This window comes from Ailuropoda melanoleuca, chromosome 4, assembly GCF_002007445.2.
Source record: "Ailuropoda melanoleuca isolate Jingjing chromosome 4, ASM200744v2, whole genome shotgun sequence".
Taxonomy (NCBI): Eukaryota; Metazoa; Chordata; class Mammalia; order Carnivora; family Ursidae; genus Ailuropoda; species Ailuropoda melanoleuca.
Genome location: NC_048221.1, coordinates 64,000,953 through 64,022,263, shown reverse-complemented (window position 1 = coordinate 64,022,263; position 21,311 = coordinate 64,000,953). Strand labels below are relative to the sequence as shown.

Sequence of the window (21,311 nt, the reverse complement as noted above, 5' to 3'; positions counted from 1 at the left end):
ATCCTGCCACAAAGACACTGATTCTCAATTGCTTAATGCCTTGGTCAGAGCTTATTAGCCTCTTGCAAGTGGCTCCTGGGCCGGCAGAGGCTGCAGAGAGGGAGAGGTTGCCAGAGGGCTTGACCTGCATCCCCAAATGAGGGAATGAATGATGTCATTCCAAGTGTTCACAAAAAGAAAGGAAGAAAGAAGAAAGAAAGAAAGAAGAAAGAAAGAAAGAAAGAAAGAAAGAAAGAAAGAAAGAAAGAGACAAAGAAGAATCACATTATTATTGCAATGTTCCCAAACACCAGAGTCTCATTATGATAATGCAGTTTCTCTCNGGACAAAGCAAAGAAGAATCACATTATTATTGCAATGTTCCCAAACACCAGAGTCTCATTATGATAATGCAGTTTCTCTCCATCTGCATTTAAAATTTCACCTGAAAAACCCTTTACGCTTTCTTCCATTTAAAGTTTAAGTTAAAACAGAATCTGGCCAATGTCCATCAACCTGAAGGAGGCAGGCTGGGAAAATGAGCATTCTCCCCAAGAAAGAGGTGCTGCTGCCTTGCATGTTAAGAGGAAAACAGAGGCAGCAGGATTCCGCCATTTGCAGGAAACCAGTCTTCCTGATTCCTGTCAGGCAGTTCTACAGGTATTTATCTGGAGCCTTAGGTGTCAGGCTCCCTTCTAGACGCTGGGGAAATAGCCAGAGCGTTTGTGAAATGGATGGAGTCCCTGGTGCCAGGAGTGTGCTGGGGGCCAACTTGCGCCTGGTTCCATCTCTTTCCAAGCCTTTGTCCCGTCCCATTGGGAGTTTGAAACCAGCCATGGTGGGTGGGTTTCCACCACCAAAATCGGCAAGTGCTGGGAGTCAGATTTTCTTCCTTCCATTCGGAGAGCTGGTTGTTAAGCACTTTCAACACACCACTATCTATAGTCTCCTGGAGGCCAGAGGGGAGACAAAGAATGAACAATGAGTGTGTGGTTGAGTCACGTGGTGATTATACTATGAAGATGAACAAAACATGGCGGGGGATAGATGGAGTGATGGATTGGAATGTCCGAATTATTGTACCTTCTGCCTGTTTGGGGCATGAGTAGATAACATTTAAGGCAATATGGTTTGCCTGAAAAGGTCCTGGAGGAGGGGAGACAGGAGGCCCGGGTGCTTGCCCCTGTCATTCTGTGATTTTTCTGCAAGTCACTTAACATTTCTGAACCACGGTTTTCTCGTTTATGACGTAACTGGATTTAATCAGATGCCCCCCAAGATTGATTGCTCTCTGCTCTGGGATTCTCTTCTGATTTTTTTAAGCTGAAGGACTACGTGGAATTTCTCTAGCTAAGCCAAAAAAGTTCTATAGGGACAGAAACAAATGTATCAAGAAATAATATTTAGAAAAAATAATAATAATCATTACCAGATTCACTGCAGGCCTTTAGATATCTAATGGTATTTATGAAAGAACAGGGTCTTGGGAATCAAGAGGAATCAGGTGCAATTTCTATGTGACCCAGATTATGGAGAAAAAAGGGGCAGAATCTTTGTGAAAGTGTTATCTAGAATACTTTCACAGAAGAAAGGCCTGTGTGGGTGTTTATAGCAAAGAAATGAATCCCCTTCAAAAAAAATTTTTTTAACATAATTAATGCCCTAGTGATCAATAAAGCAGGATCCCAGGATGCTACAAAGTTTCCTTGTGGCCATATTGCCCTGCGGCTCCTGTTCCCCTTCTGCCTTGGCCGGACCATCGGAGGAGAGAGACCACAGTGGGAATGGAATATGTCTTCCTTACCATCGACCTGCTGGTCTGGTCCTGGGGTCTGAAAGGCATCTGCCTCCCGCTCCAGGTGAGTGCCACACAGCACGGAAGGTGGCTCTCCTGTCCTGGAGAGACCAGTCTGCAGGAAGGGATACGGTGGAGAGAACCGGGACCCCAGACTTTAAATTCAAGTTCCCTTTTTGCCGTTGACTAGCTGTGACGTATTAGGCAAACCAGTTAAGTCTTTCAAGGGTTGGGTGTTTTCTTTTTTTTGCTTTTTTTTTCCCTCCCTTTTTTTCATCCACAAAATGAGAAGACTCATTGTCTCCTAGAGCTGCTCTACGGATTAAATGGTGATAAAATATACACTAGTGCTTCTCAAACTGTGTAATTATGAAGTATTATTACCATGGCATTTCCCCTAATTAGTAGAATATTCTTTCTTCATAGGGGTTCCCCATTCTGGCTACAAATACATTTGATGCCACTTAGATCAAGTTCTAAAAGGCAAGCGTATGGCCAGTTTTCTATGAGAGAGACATTTTCTCATGGTTACGTAACGGCAGCACCGAGGGTTGTAGAGACAGGGAAGGGAAATCAGATTAGCCGGGCTCAACTTAACACTAGAAGGGGTGTTTCTGAGCGTGAAGTAATTAGAGTTTAGATGCTGAGCCACAAGTAAACATATTTCCAATGACGAACATAAGCCCCATGGATGTCNCGAAGGGGTGTTTCTGAGCGTGGAGTAATTAGAGTTTAGATGCTGAGCCACAAGTAAACATATTTCCAATGACGAACATAAGCCCCATGGATGTCTGGATGTGGTAATTCTTTTCTTTACAACTTTGGAGCACTCGGCTCACTGAAAAAATAAATAAATAAAAGGGTGATAAAAGGAAACATGAATATGAAAACTGCCTTCGTTCCCAACTTGATATATATATATTTTTTGGTCCAGAAGCTTATTGTAGCTGCACACTGTCCTCTCCAGCATCACTAAAGCTTTTATATGACTTTNAAAATAAATAAAAGGGCGATAAAAGGAAACATGAATATGAAAACTGCCTTCGTTCCCAACTTGATATATATATATTTTTTTGGTCCAGAAGCTTATTGTAGCTGCACACTGTCCTCTCCAGCATCACTAAAGCTTTTATATGACTTTAAATTTCAAAGCTACAGGTGGCCCACAAGTGCCACACTTCAAAGACAGTTTTGATTAAATGAAACAATATTTGTGTAATACAGACCCTGGATCTTTGAACTTTTCCTGTTCAATTCATCCTACAAAGGTTCAATCAGGAGAGATCAGAAGACACTGCGCCCTGAGCCATTTCCATCTGTCACTCAAGTTTGTCTTTTCAAATATCTTTTATATCAATCCAGGAACAACAATTTATTTGGAGGATGTAATAATCATAATTCAAAAGCCACTTTCAAAGAGGCAGTGTCCTTTGCTAGCGAGGGTGGTGTAGGCCCACATAAGCTCTATTTGAAGTGAAATTTTAAGCCTTGGCAGCCTTGTGATTCCTCGTCATGTTACAACTTGTCTTACTATTGATAACTTGCACTTAGTGCCAACAAAAAAATGGAGCCCAAGAGACCCAGCGTTTGGTGAGTCTTTGTATCAGTGACTGGAGCATATTTCACTGCTGAATCTTGTGGTTTTGCCTTCAGTGAAAGAAAAACTGATCCTAACAGTTTTAAACTTGTTAATTCAAGCCATATGTCAGAAACCCAGTCTCCATATGGTGGCATACCACCTTATATTTACAGGGGGCTGCTTTTCAAAACATTATTCTAAAAGCTGTATTTGCCCCCAAGTTAATATGTGTCATCCTGTGCCATTGAATACTGTTTTTAAATATCGCAGGCTAGGAAACGGCATGCTGATAGAGCAAAAATATACCGGTTATTAAAAACTAATTACTGACTGTTTTATTGGCAAAAATGTGCTAATCAAGTCCTTTAGTAGGAAGTGTACTGAAAAGGAGGACGCCTTGCCAATCCTGTCTCGGCAAATATGGTAAAAAAAGAAAAGCAGAAACAGAGAAAGGAAAATCGTAACCTTGTTGGTTCTAAATAAGACTTGGATGTGTCGGTGCGAAGCGTCCGCAGCAGAAGTACGGTTACAACCAAAAGACAAAATCCCCTTCTGATCTCAGCTTTGAGGAGGAAGTAGAAATGAGGGGAAGCCTGAACGAGCCTAAAAATCCAGAGCCGAGAAAGTAGCTCCTCCATTGCTTTTAAATCGGGGTCTCCAGCCGGCAATCCTACTGACCAGAGATATCAGGCAAGATTCTCCTACTGACTGTTGAGTTCACTCTCCCAAACACCTACAAGGAGCCTACAGATGGATTAGAGCATAATTATCTTCCAACAGCTTTGTTTGCTCCGCAGGGTCCAAGCAAGCATGGTTTTGATTTGAGAGATGAGCTTTTGAACGCAGTTGGCACTGTATAGACAGTCGGTGCGTGTAAAACATATCATTTCTTTCTTTTTCTGGATTAAAAAAAAAAGTGTTTTCCTTGTGTCTGTTTCCTAGTGGGCATTTGTATCTCTGTCTTACTTTGGAGATTTGCAAAGTTCACTGGCAAGATTCTTCTACGCGGAGGACTGTCGGCTCTGCTCTACTGCTCTCGCTGCTGGCTTTAATTCAATTTATTCCACACTGAGTCACTTCTTCTCTTTTTGTGTCTATTTCACACATTTCTCCCCTGTTCCTTCATATCCTCTCTCCCGTGGAACTCCTCACCTTGCTAGATCCCTCTTTTCCTCCCTCCCTCCCTTCCTCCCTTCCTTCCTTCCTTCCTTCCTTCCTTCCTTCCTTCCTTCCTTCCCTTCTTTCTCTCCTTCTCCCTCCCTTCCTCCCTCCCTCCTTCCTTCCTTTCTTTCTTCCCTACTTCCCTCCTTCCTCCCTCTCTCCTTCCTCCTTTCTTCCTACTTCCTTCCTTCCTTTCTTTCTCTCCTTCCCTGTCTCTCCCTCCCTCCATTCCTTCCCTTCCTCCCTTTCTCCTTCCCTCCCTCCCTTCTCCTTCCTTCCACCTTCATCCTACCTCCCTCCCTCCTTCTTTCTTTCCTCCCTTCCTTTTTTCCTTCCTGACAAATCAAAAAATGGCATGAGGTTTTTCCTTGAAACCTAAGAAATGATTCCAAGACATTTTCTAAATCATAAACACAATATCAGTTATAAAGATCACAATGCATTTAAAACTTTTCCCATGACAATAAAAAGGTTGTTACATGCATAGTTTCTGAATCATGAGCAATTAAATCAAGAGAGACATAATTTGAGAGTTCATCTTTTTCCTCAGGCCTCAAAAAACATGCAGACCAAGGCCTCTACTTTAAAAGCAGGACAGGTCTGTAGTGGGTTGAGAAATGATGGATGCATTCAAGGGAATGATGGGTTTCATGACTTAGTAACTCTTCATGGTTTCAGTAACATCCTTGCTTCTAAGAACAAAACTTAGCAGTTTTCTGAAATGAAAAACACTTAACATGCGAATGGTCAGGCTCAAGGATGGAGATAAAGAAACCATCCATTCAGCATCTTCCCAGTTAGTTTAAGTTCCCAACCAATCAAGCCAGCGGGCCACGCCACCCCCATTACCAGTGTGGTGCAGGAAAGGGTGGAGGGAATGGGGTGCATTGCCTCTCACCCTGCATCCCTGCTGGATTGAAAGAACTCAGGCAGTCACCCAGGGCAGGGCTGAAGGGAGAGATTTAGTGCTTTGTCTAGACTATCAGGTAAAAAATCCACTACCTGATATGGTGCTCCGTTATTTGCTGCTGGCGTTTAGTTAAGACGGAGAAGTAACAACGAACTAGGATTTCTGATAGCAGGTTAGCCTGATTGCTGTCTTAGTCTGGGAAAGATGTCTTTTCTGCTATTCGCTCACTCACATTTCCCGTGGTATGCCATGAGAGTAACGTTTCTGAATTAGTCCGGTAGTAATATTACTTTACGGTTAACTCATTACCAAGGTAGAAAATGAATAACTTACAAATGGACATTTCTTAAGGATCTCAAATTCTTTAGTTGTTTTTTTTGTTTGTTTGTTTATTTTTTGGTGTTTCCCTCCTGCTTACGCCTTTCACTGATACTGATGCTCTCTCGTGCCTCAAAGGCTACCAGAGAAACTTGTAGATCACCCCCCCCCCGCTTTTTATTTGGTATTTTAAGAAAATTCTGGTTCTGATATACATACACTTTCTAAATCAAAAGAGACACTTTCTGATTGATGCCCACAATAAATTCCACATGAAATTCTATGAAGTTGAGGGCTCTCAAGTTATAAAAACAAGTAAGCTTTGGTCTTGGGAGAATGAGATGTTTTTGCATGGCTTAAGAATAAAAACATATTACCTTAATAGAGCCCTGTAATTGTGCATTCTTCGTATGCTGCTCTCAGGAAACATCTGGCATCGCCACCGAGGATTTATGTAAGAGCTACCTGAGCACGACCCAGTATTTAATTGAAGCCACCACCGTTCCTAGCGTGACTCTCATAGAACCGTATGTGGAGGACGGTGGATGATGGAATTTCTAAGGGAACCAACTGCCAGACAGTTAGTAAATTCTCGTCTAACAAACTGAGCCACTCAGGACATGTTAGGTTAACTGACCATCAGCAGTGATTCCACAAGATAAATTACACATCATGAAAGGCCCCCCAGGCTGCAGCTTCTGATAAATCATTAAGGTCACAGAACCGAAATGATTAAGTTGTAAACAGCATTGTTTTTAACCGAGGCTCTTTGAAATATTCTCCCATTTTCTTCACATTTATCCTCTGATATTACCACTTCTGTTGTTTACAATGAGGATAATAAAACATTAATCGAATCTTTAAAACATAAATAAGTAATGGTGTCTTGTTGAAGTAAATAATAAATAACTACAATCTGACAGTAGAGTTTCTCCCTCCTCCATATTAATTATAGTTGCCTTTTAAGAATTTTACATTTCATTATAGGTAAGTGAGTACATTTACACATTGTCACTGCCATCTAGGATTTTGTTTTCAAAAATATAGAGTTACAGGTCCTGGCCTTCTGAAATAATGGTGCAACACTAATGCCATGGAAGGGAACTGATGTTTTACTAGAAACAAGAAGCAGTATGTATAGTAGTTACATTACTCATTCCATTTTCTTAGTCTAAGAAGCACTTTGCATATTTCAAAACTGCAGATTAGAATTCATTGGTCTGAAATATGCATAATTTAATTTTAAAGAAAATAGAACCACAAGTCCTAAATTACGTTTTCATATCAATTGCCTTCAATATGTGTGGTTCCAGTCTTTGTTTTATTTATAAAGGTAAATATAGATGTTTTAAAATGATTTTTTGTTGTTCTATTCTCTTTGGATAAAGAAACGCACACTAATTTTTCGATCAAACTACTACACCTTGTGAAATAAAAATTCTGTGATTAGGGGTATCTGCCTGGCCCAGTTGGTTAAGGTGTGACTCTTGGTTTTGACTCAGGTCATGATCGCAGGGTCGTGGGATTGAGCCCCGAGTTGGGCTCCGCATTCAGTGGGAAGTCTGCTTGAGGATTCTCTCTCTCCCTCTATCCCCTCCCCTGCTTGTGTATGCACTCTTTTTTTTTCTCTCTCTCTCCAAAATAAATAAATCTTAAAAAAAATAATCTATACGTTAAAAAAAAACAATAAAAATTCTGTAATTCATATGCAGATGCTTAGTGTTTACTCAGTAGCCATCTATCCATATCCCACCCCAGGCATCCCTACAAATGGAACTTTGCATTGTCAGACGTCTGGTTGAGCCTACTTGAGGTCAAGGTCAACAGACCTCCCAGACCAGCCTAAATATGAGTCCTGATGGATGTCAGTTACCATAATCTCCTTCCTCCTGGCAGTGACTGGTTGAGGAGTAAGCATGTGTGCACCTAGACTCAGTGCCATCAATGAGACCTAAGGGGAGAAGCTACTTGGGGGTGGTGGGCGGGGACAGAGGAGTGGGACCAGAGATTGATGGGAGGAGAGGAGGTTTCTTTCCTGAATAAAAAGACAAACTCTCTTGAGATATAACCCCCCTCTCTGTCTTCTCCTTTTGACCTTAAGCATGAACGTGATGCTGGAGATGCAGCCACCTCTATGCTTTTGATCCCCGAGGGATTCATGAAGCCAAGAAACCTGTGCCAGCATCTGCCTTCCACTGAGCTTCTTGTCATGGAGAGGTAAGCTCCTGGCTTTTTCAGTCACTCTACTTGGGTCTCTTGTTCCTTGCAGCCAAATGTGGCTTAACGGGTATAATAAGTAGGAGATTATGCTCTTCAGAAATGAGACCAACCAGTGCACCAATGTCCAAAATTAACTCATGCCATGATATTATAATTGCTTTTCCAGTAAAGTGACTATTTTAAAAGTTACTATTTTTGTACAATTTCTCTTCTCTAATAAAAAAATGTGTTATTCTGAAATCTGGGGTGATACTTCCTGAGTTAATCCCAATTAGATTTATTAGTAGAATATGCTTGATATGTCAGAGAAAAGAGAACCACAATTATTGCAAAGCCTTTGAGGGACAGAAGGGCCTTTGTCAAACTTTCATCAACTTCTATTAACTCATTTGTTTGAACCCAGATGTCTGGATATTCCCCAAGTCTTCATGCCTACTAGAGTAATGCTGTCCTTTAAGAATTAAGGAATGCTCTAACACTTATCCCATATGTTGTAGAAATAGTGTTCTCCCCAACTGCGGTCGGTGATGTTACATTTATCCCAGTGGCCTTTGGTCTGATCTCTGGTTCCTTTTGTTGCTGTTTCCTTCTCTCCCCCGTACTGCTGACCCAGGCATAAAATGCCGTTACTTTTCCAGGACTGCATTTATTCTTTCAAAACATACTTTTAAAACTTTCAACCATGCGGATGAAGATTCACATTGCTGAGATCCAATGAAATACTGTCTGGAAGTGCCTAGTACGAGTGTACACATGAGTATCTTGTCTTTCACGGTGAGAATCCTGATTACATGCACTAACTCTGGCTCGATAAACCTGGATTTCTCTACCTGTTCCATTCCTTTTTGGCCCCTGACAATATATTTGGTCCCTATGAACCTTAGTAAAATGGGACAATAGTAACACCCAACGCAGCAGCTGAAAGGACCAAGTGCAATACTGCATAAAACTACCTGGCACACGTACTATTATTATGGTTTGACTTTTTTTTTTTTTCCCCTCCAGCCTCTCTTTAGCAGGTGCATGCCTGATATCACTTCTTCCTTTCATCTGTGCATTAGCCTGTGGATATCAAAATAGCAGTTACAGTGCAAACTTACCCCAGAATTTGTGTAATCCACAGTGCTGTATATGATTTATTTCATTAAAACAGAACCTGGAGAGGTATCGAGGATTTTATTTGATTTTTGTTTTGTTTTGATGTGTGGACTACACATTGCTTTTGATGTCCTTGGTGCTTTCAAGGGCTCATTTGATGGGGGTTTGTATTTGATCGGGGACTTTCCCTTTCCTGACTCTCAAATGTGTTTGCACAGAGAGCAACATTTATGCTTTTTACTAATCCTCTCTCAAAACAACAGAATTCATGGAATACATCAACATGATCTGTTTTGAGTTCAAAATCAGCTTATTCTCTTAGTCCTTTAAAACTGGAAGATTCAATGGCCTTCAATAAACTCCTGTTTTTGTCCTTTAGCTAGAAAGAGAACATTCGAACTATAATGAGTCCCTTCTGGGAGAGTTTTATTCATCGCGCTGTACTCAAGTCAAAAACAACTGTCCAAAAGGTTTCGATGGTCCAAACACATTCCTGCTCATTCGGGTAAGGCCAACAAACTCATTTGAAGATCAATTAGTTTCTATCAGTGGGGTAACACACAGATTCCTAGGTGCTTCACAGAGAATATTTTAATACGAATGCTTTATTTTTGTTCCTTTTTTTATTTTAAAAGAAAACAAAATGCCATTCTCTACATAGGAAAGGTGACATTTTTGAAAATCATTGACATTTTTCTATATCCTGGGCTATTTCAAGCAGTGACATTATTAAATTAATTCAGCAGAAGTAGAAAAATTGCCCACAGAATATTCAGCCAAAGAGAAAGTCCAAATGTGTAAATATGATCAACTGCTGAAGAATTCACATGTTTAGAATTACCCTTAATTTCACAACCTTGAGTCCCCTCTTATCGAGCTGATAAGACGATTTAGATGTACGCATTGTGTTTTAGTTCTGTTATTTCTATTCATATCAACAACATTCTTGTGTATAAAAATATCAGTAAAAAAAGTATCAGTAAATAGGCTTAAAACAGCTATATTTCTGAAAAATTTGTCAGTAAAATGGAGTGTTTAAAAGATTTTTTTATTTATTAGAGAGAGTACGTGCACATGAGAGAGAGAGAGAGAGATCAGGAGCAGGGCCAGGAGGAGAGGGAGAAGCAGACTCCCCGCTGAGCAGGGAGCCCAATGTGGGACCCGATCCCAGGACCTTGGGATCATGACCTGAGCCGAAGACAGACGCTTAACCCATTGAGCCACCCTGGAGCCCTTGTAAAAAGTAATTTTATATATGAAACCGTGTAAACAAATTTGAAGTGCTCTATTTGTGGGTTATAAGATCACAAGAGATTTCTTTGTTACAATCTCAACAAAACAAAACAACCCTTAGATATTGTTAAGTACAAAGGTCTTAACGTGGACTTTGGGGGGGGGAATGCAATAATTCATGCCTCTCTATATTTACTTAAATAAAAAAAGAATTTGAGCTTAACTAGTGTTTAATATATAAGTAATCTCACACTGTCACCCAGTTTGAATGTTAGAGGCTCAGGGATGCATCCCCCAAATGTGCACTGACCAGTCAGGATGAGCCAGGATGGGACCGTAAAGTGGGACCCACCACAGAGCTGCAGATGTTAGCGCTTAGAGGCTATATCTTGGGGAGATATGAAGTCTAGGGGAAGGGTCAGATTAGTAGGTATTTGGGGAGGCTCGGGACAGTGACTCTTTACATCTGGAATGAAAATGATTCGGTTCTGTATTTTAACAACCACTCCTGCATTTCACCCATGTATCAATCCCGCATGGGTCCCTATGGTGTCCATGGGAAACTGAGGCAGGAAAAGCTCTTCCATGTGGAGCCACGGACAGAGCAGTTTCACTCGGATGAGTGCCTGCTACGCCAGTACACAGTGCAGTGTTTGGATACCTAGCTAGCCCGGTGTGGGAACTGGCTTCTGGATGTTCAAGCGGACTAACCAGCACACAAGGGACACATGATTTAAATTATTCTTGTATAGAAACTACTAAAACTAATATCAAACCATTCCTTTAAAAGTGTTCTGCTCTCCCATCAGCTGGAATTAAGTAGGTATGTCTTTGGGACCACGTAGTGGTTTGTATTCACTCTGGTGGATACAAGAAGGGACAAACCAACAGCTAGAACAGAAGTGTATCACACAACTTCAGCTGGAACCCAGTGGGAACATCTGAATATGCCACACCTGAACTCTTAAGAAGGGAGAGAAGAGCCACTCTTTATTTGTTTTCAAAGATAATTTGCTGGAAAAGTGAACAAATTAATGATCCCTGTAAGTCAAAGGTATTAAACTCTTAGACCTTCGGCCAAGGAAACACAGTTTTTCTTTCTTTCTTTCTTTTTTTTTTTTAAAAGATTTTATGTATTTATTTGACAGAGACAGAGACAGCCAGCGAGAGAGGGAACACAAGCAGGGGGAGTGGGAGAGGAAGAAGCAGGCTCATAGCAGAGGAGCCTTGTGGGGCTCGATCCCACAACGCCGGGATCATGCCCTGAGCCGAAGGCAGACACTTAACCGCTGTGCCACCCAGGCGCCCCAGTTTTTCTTTTTCTAATACCCTCCCCTGAAATAAATCTACCAGCAAATCCCAAAGATTTAGTTCAACAAGTACAATTCATATTTGCTTTCTTCTTTTCTAGAGCTTGGCAATGTCTCCAGTCTTCCTGGGGAAACCCAGTAATTCCTACAGTAATTTGGGGGCTGAGTGTCTATGAAAATTAGCCAAGGTTCTATGAATTTAAGCAATACAAATTTTAGAACACCCTGGCTGTTACGGAATTTTCATCCAAAATAATGCCATTTTGGTGTGTGTGTGAGTGCAAGGGTATGTGAGTGTATATATGTATATATGCCCTAAGACATAGTCCACCCATCACCAATCTAAAGGAGTTTAAAAAATATAAAAAACACAACACAACAAGTTGCCATCTCTGTTCTCTTATCTGTTATTCTCTTTTTAATCCATTCCATCCACGGTCTGTTCCTATTCCACCAAATTCCCCTCATCAGGAGCATTGGCGAGCCCCTGTCCCACACCACCGACACTTGCCTATTTCTATTTCCTCTGATGACCTCAGTGACAGTTGGCACATTGGACCATGACCTCTGTCTTCTCTTTACTTGCATCATGATGTAACACTCCTGGTTTTCCTCCTGCTGCTTTTAGCTTCCTTTACTGCTTTCCTCCTCCCTGATGGGTCCCACTTTGTTGAGAAGCTACACTTTGCACTGTAGGGAATTCCAAGCCTTTCCACGAGTGTATATTTCTCCTAAATACCAATAACTTCCAAACTTAAAATTCCTAAGTTATTTCTTAACTCTCCAGAGTCACATATCCAACTACCCACTTGAAATATCTACTCTGATATTTGCATTTCAAACTTCATAGATACAAAAGAAAGATCCTGCAGCCTTACTCCCCAGCACGTCCCTCTTTCAGCCTCTCCCCCTAGCAATTAAGTACACCAATCACAGGCAGATCCTCAGGCTGGAGCCCCCAGATCGTTCATGATCCTTCCTTTACCCACATTTCTCCCCACTGAACTCTTAGCCACCTTTTGGAATGTCTTTTCTGCATATAGCCTGAACTGATGTGTCATCAACCCCATTTACCACATATGTCCAAGATGCCGTTATTTCTTGCCTCTGTAATAGGCAATAACCTTGTAACTGACTCCTCCCCCCCCTTTATTTTTGCTCCTCTATAATTCATTTCCCCCAATAAAGTCAGAAGGATTTTTACATTCATGACTCATTCTCCTACCTAATACTTCCTGTATCTCACCATCATACTTACTATAACCCAATTCTTGTGCAGAGCTTACAAGTTCCACTGACCTGGATTCTGACTCATTCTTCTTCTTTGTCTCCTACAGTACTTTCCCTCCTACACTCCAATCCAAGTACAACCTTCCCTCCACACGGTGTTCTTGCTGTCTTTGAACACACCAACATATTTTACCCCTGTCTTTGGGCCTTTGGACCAGTTGTTCTCTTTTCTTGGAAAAACCTTTGTTGAGATATTCCAAGAGCTTATTCATTTGTGTCCTTCAAGACTGAGCATAAATGTCATCTTCTCCGTTTCCTTGTCTGAAGATCAACCACACAATTGTAGCTGATAGACCCCCACCAGAAAAATACATAAACATATATAGTTTATATCACACCGTGTTGCTTTCCTTTGAACACTTCTCAATAGGGGACCTTATCTTCTTTATTTTTTGCTCATTTGTCTTCCCCAACTGGGACAATGGTCTACAGGGTGTGTGTTGCGTGACTATTTGTTAAAGTGATGCCTAGGACAAGGGATGAGAGTGTACATTCCACTCAGGCACTTTTAGAAATATAATTGTTTTTTAATTGAAAGTATTTCTGAGGTACAATAGAGACACAATATCAGGCCACTTCCTTGGCATGGATATCCTATTTTGGTATTTTAAACAAGATGTCTGGCTAACTTGCAGGAGATGCCTATAGATTGCTCTCTGACAGTTGCCCAGGTCCAATCTAGCAGCATAGTTCCCGAGAATTAACAAGTCTGTGTAAAATTTCGCTGACTTTCATATATCTGGGAAGTCCTATTCAGGAAAATCAGCCGCAGCTTTTGGCATCAGCAGGACCATACCCAATTTTGATTTTTCCTAGCCATCCAGTTAAGGGATTTTGTAGAGTAAACAAGCATGAAATGAATTTTCCATAGTAATTTAGTCATTTAAGGAAGACTCAAGGTCTGGGAACACTTTGGGAAGTGGTGCCAAGTTGTAGACTTCCTCTTCTCCTTTTGTAACATGGATTTTAGTTGAGCAAAAGTACCAAAGGCAATTAATTTGTTACTAAAACAATTATAACAATTATAATATAATTGTGGTTCTTCCTTGGTAACTCTAGACAGTATAAGATGGTTTATCAGTGTTGAGCATCCTGATAATAAATTGTCACAGCCCATTGAATGATGCTGGCTCAGCCTCCCAGCCAGACGTGGCTTCATTACTGGCCCGCTTTTTCTAATATAGAAAATTAGAACTTGGGAATTGTACAGGAATTATTTATATTAAATCATCTGTGAAAAACTAGAGGGTGGGTCTTACGCACCATCATTAGAATTCAAACGCTATGCAAAAGCAGCAGTTTTTGACTATTTGGATCTGGCACTAACCTGCCTCCAGGAATACCCTAGAACTACCTTCCTGACCATGCATCTTACATGTGTCCGTCATGAAACATGTCTATGTAGTGCTAGTCCCCTCCTCAAGTTCTTCTAAATGTATCACCATGTTCTCTTCTTAGCAGAATGGGAGCATGGTCCAATGTTCCCTGTCAAGTGCTTCAACTCCCCTAGAGAATTAAAAGGTGAGAGAGATTCTGATGACCAAACCCATTTCCTTTAAATGAGAGAAGAAATAGACAAGTCAAAACCTGAATAGTATTAATAAATTATTTGAAAATGTACGTATTAGAAGGAAGATACTTAATTAATTATATAAATATAAAAAGGGACAAGTGTAGCCAGCAGGTTAATAATGAATATTTCAGAAGCTAGTGCTTAAAATATATGTTTCTTAATTATGTTAATTTACAGATCTCTGAAAGAGAGGGTGTTAATGGGACAAAAGAATTTCAATATGTAATATAAAGATGAGGCAAAATGAATCATGAACAAAAAATGAGAGCAGATGACATACAAATAGCTTGTAAACGTTGTGGTCTCTTTTCTCATACGTATACACTGATATAAAATGTTCTCTTTGTCACTTTAGATTTCAGAGATTGAAATTTAATAAAGTCTTCTACAAGGAAAGATAAACTCTAAGGGCTTCCAATTTTATTTTATTTTATTTTATTTATTTTATTTTATTTTATTTCATTTTATTTATTTATTTATTTATTTATTTATTTATTTGTATATTTACTTCTAAATGCCAGACTTCTTACAAGAGAATACTGTGTAGCCAAAAATAAGGGCAGATTTTGCCTACAAAGCAAATAAATAAACAAAGGACTCTTTAACATTTGAGGAAATAAGGGTGTGAGAAATCCATTCGGGGGTGGAATCTATCAATTGCAAAGTGTAATTTACTGAAATGTTGGCTTCTATTTTCATATTTCCTTAAAATCTATAGTCAAAATATTAATATCAGTGATTGTCTATGGATTTGAGCTTTGGTTGGGCTCTGTGATTTGCTTCCATCAGACCTTTTGAGAGATTCTATTCTTTTCCATTCAAATAAAAGTCATAGAATAACAGAGCTAAATTCAAGTTTAGAAATCACTGAGTACCACTCCACCCGCTTCCCCCTTTGGATAAGAACTCAGAGTTCCTGATAGTGTAGTTCAGGTTCACACAGTGAGTTGAAGAAGAGCTTGTACAGATATCAGGGATGCAAAATCCCAGGGCTTTCATTGTCCTTTAGTGGGATAGGCCAGTCTGAAATCACTGCAATTGTAAAAAAAAAAAGTTCCGAACTTTGTTCAAGGGGCCACCATGCTGACTCAGTAGTCCAGGTAGACCAGGAAGCTTGTGTCTTAGGGTAGATGTGCAGTCTCGTGCCTGTTCTACCAAAAGAAACTCCTGTTCAGCCCCATGGCTGCCTTCATCGTACTTTTCCGTCTTTACCATTTCTTAGAAGACATTCGAAAGCATCACATTCTCTCAATAGAGAAAGAATTGCAGATTTGAGATTAGTGATTTGAAAACACTCCTACAGCCACTGAGCAATAAAGGGGAAAACCAATCCTACGTATCTTTTATTTGCAGTAAGATATTCTCTAAGAAATAGACACTGTAGTCTTGGAAAGGTCAATTCCAACAAATACCCAGGCTGAACTGCTGAACTGCCTCACATTTCAATTAAATATATATATTTTTTCTGGTGGTGTTTGGAGGTAATTCCATTTATTTACTCCATGTAAAAGAATTTACCCAGCAGGTTTTCCTGAAGGTGGTCTGGCGAAGTCAATTTTCTAAATATAAAGAAATATAAGAGTGTAGCAAATCTCGTTGGTTGCGGGGCTCTCCATGGGGCTCTCGCCTCTTTCTTCCTTTCTAAGAAAGCATCAATTTGACTGGGGTCTCTGTCTTTCTCCTCTAGCCACAGGCCTCCCCGGGCCAGTGACAGAAGTCGCATGTCCCTCATACATGCTTGGTTTGGGAACAGGCGTGCGGCATAACTCAGAATGAGGTGTGAGGGAGGATCTGCTGAATTATTTTTGAGAACAGATTTCTTCTTATAAAAGCGATCGTGAGGAAGACATTTATTTGCTTCCCTTGGACACTGTCATGTGTGGATGTCACATGCATTGATATAGCCCTTTATTTTACTGTGAGGGCAGCCAGCTGGAGAATGGAGCTGAAATGCCAGGGAGGCTAGAGAGCAAAGACAGAAGAGATGCGGGCTCTCGGTGACATCACTGAGCCCCTGCTGGATCTAGCCCTTTCACGTGATGCCCAAGGCTGCCCGTTACACAAGATAATACCATTTCCTTCACTGCTGAAGAAGGCTAATCGGGAGTTTTCTGTTGTTCTGCAGAAAGTCCTAATGGATATACAAAGAATAGAGAAGTGGCCTTTTTCTCTGATATTCTTTAAGTGTGGTGACCCCTATCAAGGACTTCTGGTTCAGCAACCTCCTTCCATCACTAAAGATACTGCTAAGAATATATAGTTGGCTAGATTACTATCCCCAGTGATGGAATATTCAAAATCTAATCAGTTTTCAGTTCAAGGAAATAACCGCTAATAAAAAAAATGCTTTTGGATCATTTCATGAGCTAGAGTACTTTATTCCATATGGCATCCTGCACATCCATATGGCTTCAGGAATTAGAGAGGTATATTTGTCAAAATATTCAATCAATTGCAGCCCTTAAAGTTGATAATGTTATGTGTTTGGAGCATACACCATCTCTTGAATATGGGGGAAAGTCAAAGGAGCAAATGCCAGCCAAAGGAAAATCATAGTGAGTTTATATTCAGCAGAGAGAGAAAAGAAAGAAAAGAGCCCCGCACTGCTGTAATTTAATCTAAATCATGTGAACGATATTGACTCAATGCTGCCATAACCTACTCACGGGTAAAAGCAATGTGTAATAAGGTTTATTCAAATAAGAATGGGGCAGGAAATTCTGATTATTTTACATTTCAATTGGCATAATTTCAGAATTTCAACCGTATATAAAGCAGTTACCTTGGAGAAAAAGACTTGTAATAAGCAAACATCAACACCTTCAAAACATTTCAGGTTTTTTTTTTTTTAATTCTTCTGTACCACTGATCTTCCCAGCCCTACCTTAAAGACTGTTCTTAACCCCTTCTGGCTTTGGCTGCCTGTAAACTGTTTCAATTGTGATGGATTGGTGAGTTCTTCTGCAAATTAGGCTTTCCAGATGAAGGGCTCAGGGTGAGTGGCTGCTGGTGTGAAATACACCTTATCACAGACACTGTCCATTTTTACCTCCCATTGTCGTCGTCTGCGTCTGGCATCTCTCGGAGTGAATGGGGCAGGGCAGGCATTACTTCCTGGGCAACAGGTATTTTTTCAGGGTGACAAAGACAAGCAAAAGAAAGGGAAAAAAATGAGGATGAGCGACAGCTGTGTTTCAGCGAAATTCTCCCGAGGGAGAGAAGGCAGAAGATGTTAAGTCTCCAATGTAATGTAGAAAAGAGAGTTAGCTACTGGAGAAACAAGGTTGGTTCCCCTAGAAAAGGAAAAAAAAAAAAAAAAGAATCAAATACATCAGTTAAGAGATAGGCAGAAAAGTCCGCAAGGGCCACAAAGCACAAAGAGACCAATTTTCTGAAACGCATTTCATTTTAAATTAACTGCTTTCAGATCAGGATGCAGAATAGACCCAGAACAAGTTAGGGGAGTAAACGCAATGTGTGTGTGTGTGTGTGTGTGTGTGTGTGTGTGTGTGTGTGTGTGTGTAGATACAAAGGAACTTCTGCATGACCAAATTGAAAGTATATTTCACTTTATCGAGAACTATCCTCCAGATATTGTAGTGAAACTTGAATACCACAAGCATTAGCTAATTCCCTTCATTTCTGCCCATATTTAGTACTTGTCAGCCATCAGAACCCCAGGAGTGCCCACCTCTGGGGTTCACCTTACAAATTGGCAAGACAGTGCCTTTCAAACAACACAATGAAACCCCAAAGTTGGAGCTACAGCAGGCCTGAACTTATTAAAAAACAAGCAACAAACCAAGGCCTGTCGAGTCTAATGAGCCTGTCCTGGGACATGGGGATTGAAAGTACTCTCCTTTCCCTAATTCTTATCTAAATTCTTTGATGTGCTCAGATCACATCCCCACACAGCTGGCCTGTCACAAGCTCATGTAATGTGAGCTCCTTGAGAGCAAGGGGTGCCTCCCTGGACCCAGCAAGGGTGGCCTGTCCCTCGGGCACTCCGATACAGACACAGGCACCACGGGGGTTCAGCCCCATCGGTGGGTCTGTCCAAACCCTCCCCTCTCTGTGCAGACATCCCTGACTTCACCAGTTCCCACTGGTTCTTCCTTTCTGGGACCCCTGGCTTTGTATAATTTAGTGTTTAATGATATTCTTCAAGCTTCTTTCTCCTCTTGTCTCTCTACGTAGTTGCAAACTCCTTGAAGAGAGAACCATGACTGTCTTCCTCCGAGTGGCTTCTCTTCAGTGCCTGGCATGGTGTTGAGGATTTGTGAAGTCGGTTGGTTTGGGTGTGGAGAAAGCACCAGAGAAAGCCTGCTCCTCAGTTTATGCTGACCTCTTGCTCAGAGGGAGCGTGTGCTGGAGATGAGAGAGAATGACATCCAGCGAAGCCCCAGTGACGCCGCTCTGACTGTCCTCAGATGGTGGCTCGAAGAGAATAGAGTCAGCAAGAATCTGGAAATGGAAAAATCTGGGTTTGAAGCTTGACTGTAGTATTTGCTACCTTATAACATTGGGCAAATAATCTCTCTGTTTTTTTGTTAGGAAAATTGGAATAATACATCTTTTGAGGGGGTATTCATGAGGTAACATGTTAGATAGGACCTAACGCAGGGGCTGAGTGTCTTTCCCATAATTCCCTTCCTGTGCCAGGGACCAGTGACCTTTTTTTCTGAACTTTGCCCTGGAACTAATTTCTGTTACCCTTGATGTGACCTTTTTGAAAAAATCCATAAAGAAGTTCCTGTGAGGAAAGTCTGGGGATTCAAATGCCCAGAGGGAACTGGATTGCTGTGGGTGGTTAGTCCAAGGCTCCCTTCTCATTAGATCTAAGGCCTAACCATTAGCACTCCTCGTCATATGTAAACACACACACACACACACACACACACACACACTTAATTTCAATATAAATTTGTATCTGTATAAGTAACCATAAACTATTGTATTAGTTTTTTATTGCTGTCACAATTACTTGAAACAATATGATAAAACAGATGGGTCTCACAGAGCTAAAATCAAGGCGTTGGCAGGGAGGCCTGTTCCTTCCGGCTTCTCGAGACTTCCTACATTCCTAGGCTCATGGCTTCTGCCTCCTTAAAGGCGGCAGCGGCAGCCTACGTCCTCCTCACATTGCTATCTCTCTGGTTCTCCCACTACGGCCAGGCAACATCTCCTTTTAAGCATCCATGTGATTATATTGGCCCCCCTGGATAAACCAGAATAAGTTCCACATCTTAAAGTCACTAACCTTACTCGCATCTCCAAAGTCCCTTTTGCCACATAAGATATGCGCAAACTTGCAGGGTTAGGGCATGGGCATTTTTTTGGGTGGGGGGAATTATTCCATCTGCCACGATTCTGAGGCATGTATTTCAATCCTGAGGCATGCAGAAGGCATATACGACTGAGAATTTCTAAGCCACCTCAGTCTATAAAATGAATCCACCCCTTTTGCAAACTTCTGACACTTTGAAACTCTTCTCAGGCTAACGTGCCTGGCCTCCTGCCTCCTCTAAACTGCATTCCTGAGAAGTCTCGAAACAACTACCATAAAAAAAACTCTCTGAGTCTCCTATTTCTGTCTGAACCACCACCGTCTCGTGCTCTGCTAAACTCTTACCCTTCGTGTTGGGGCAGGAATAGGCACTTGACCTAATTTGGTCCTGTTGCCAGGCATCCTGGACTTGAATGGGAGTCATAGGGAAGAGGTGTTTTCCTTCCCTGTTTATCTTGTAATAGAGGATGGGGTGAGGCTGGTCTATCAATGGCCGCCACATGCACCGTGGGATGAAGCCAACATAACAGAGTGAGAGAAAACATGAAGAAAAGGTAGATCCTATTAGCTTTGATTGCCACTCAAATTCCCACCATTTCTGAAGTTGAACATCCACGAACTTGTCGATTATATGTTACAAAATGTTTAAGATCATTAGCCATCAGGGAAATTCAAATCAAAACCACACTGAGATACCACCTTACGCCAGTTAGAATGGCAAAAATTTGAAAAGGCAAGAAACAACAATTGCTGGAGAGGATGTGGAGAAAGGGGATCCCTCCTACATTGTTGGTGGGAATGCAAGTTGGTACAGCCACTCTGGAAAACAGTGTGGAGGTCCCTTAAAAAGTTAAAAATTGAGCTACCCTATGACCCAGCCATTGCACTACTGGGTGTTTACCCCAAAGATACAGACGTAGTAAAGAGAAGGGCCATATGCACCCCAATGTTCATAGCTGCATTGTCCACAATAGCCAAATCATGGAAGGAGCCGAGATGCCCTTCAACAGATGACTGGATTAAGAAGCTGTGGTCCATATATACAATGGAATATTACTCAGCTATCAGAAAGAACGAATTCTCAACATTTGCTGCAACATGGACGGCACTGGAGGAGATAATGCTAAGTGAAATAAGTCAAGCAGAGAAAGACAATTTTCATATGGTTTCTCTCATCTATGGAACATAAGAACTAGGATGATCGGTAGGGGAAGAAAGGGATAAAGAAAGGGGGGAATCAGAAGGCGGAATGAAGCATGAGAGACTATGGACTCTGAGAAACAAACTGAGGGCCTCAGAGGGGAGGGGGGTGGGGGAATGGGATAGACTGGTGATGGGTAGTAAGGAGGACACGTGTTGCATGGTGCACTGGGTGTTATACACAACTAATGAATCATCGAGCTTCACATCGGAAACCGGGGATGTACTGTATGGTGACTAACATAATATAATAAAAAAAATTAAAATAAAAAAAATTAAAACCTGTGTTCGTTTTAACTGGATTACTCCTCACTTATTTTCTCTCTTGAAAATATTAATGCCTTCTCTTGCTGGGCCT

At 41.1% G+C, this 21,311-nt stretch overlaps 1 long non-coding RNA gene across 1 annotated transcript; it reads left to right on the top strand.

The window, feature by feature from the left end:
* Positions 1-1,802: 1,802 nt before the first annotated feature.
* Positions 1,803-20,485, top strand: LOC117801945. The gene is made up of 4 exons (XR_004624821.1): positions 1,803-1,838; positions 7,844-7,959; positions 9,440-9,565; positions 18,664-20,485. It is a non-coding gene; the product is annotated as an uncharacterized LOC117801945 (long non-coding RNA).
* Positions 20,486-21,311: the final 826 nt, after the last annotated feature.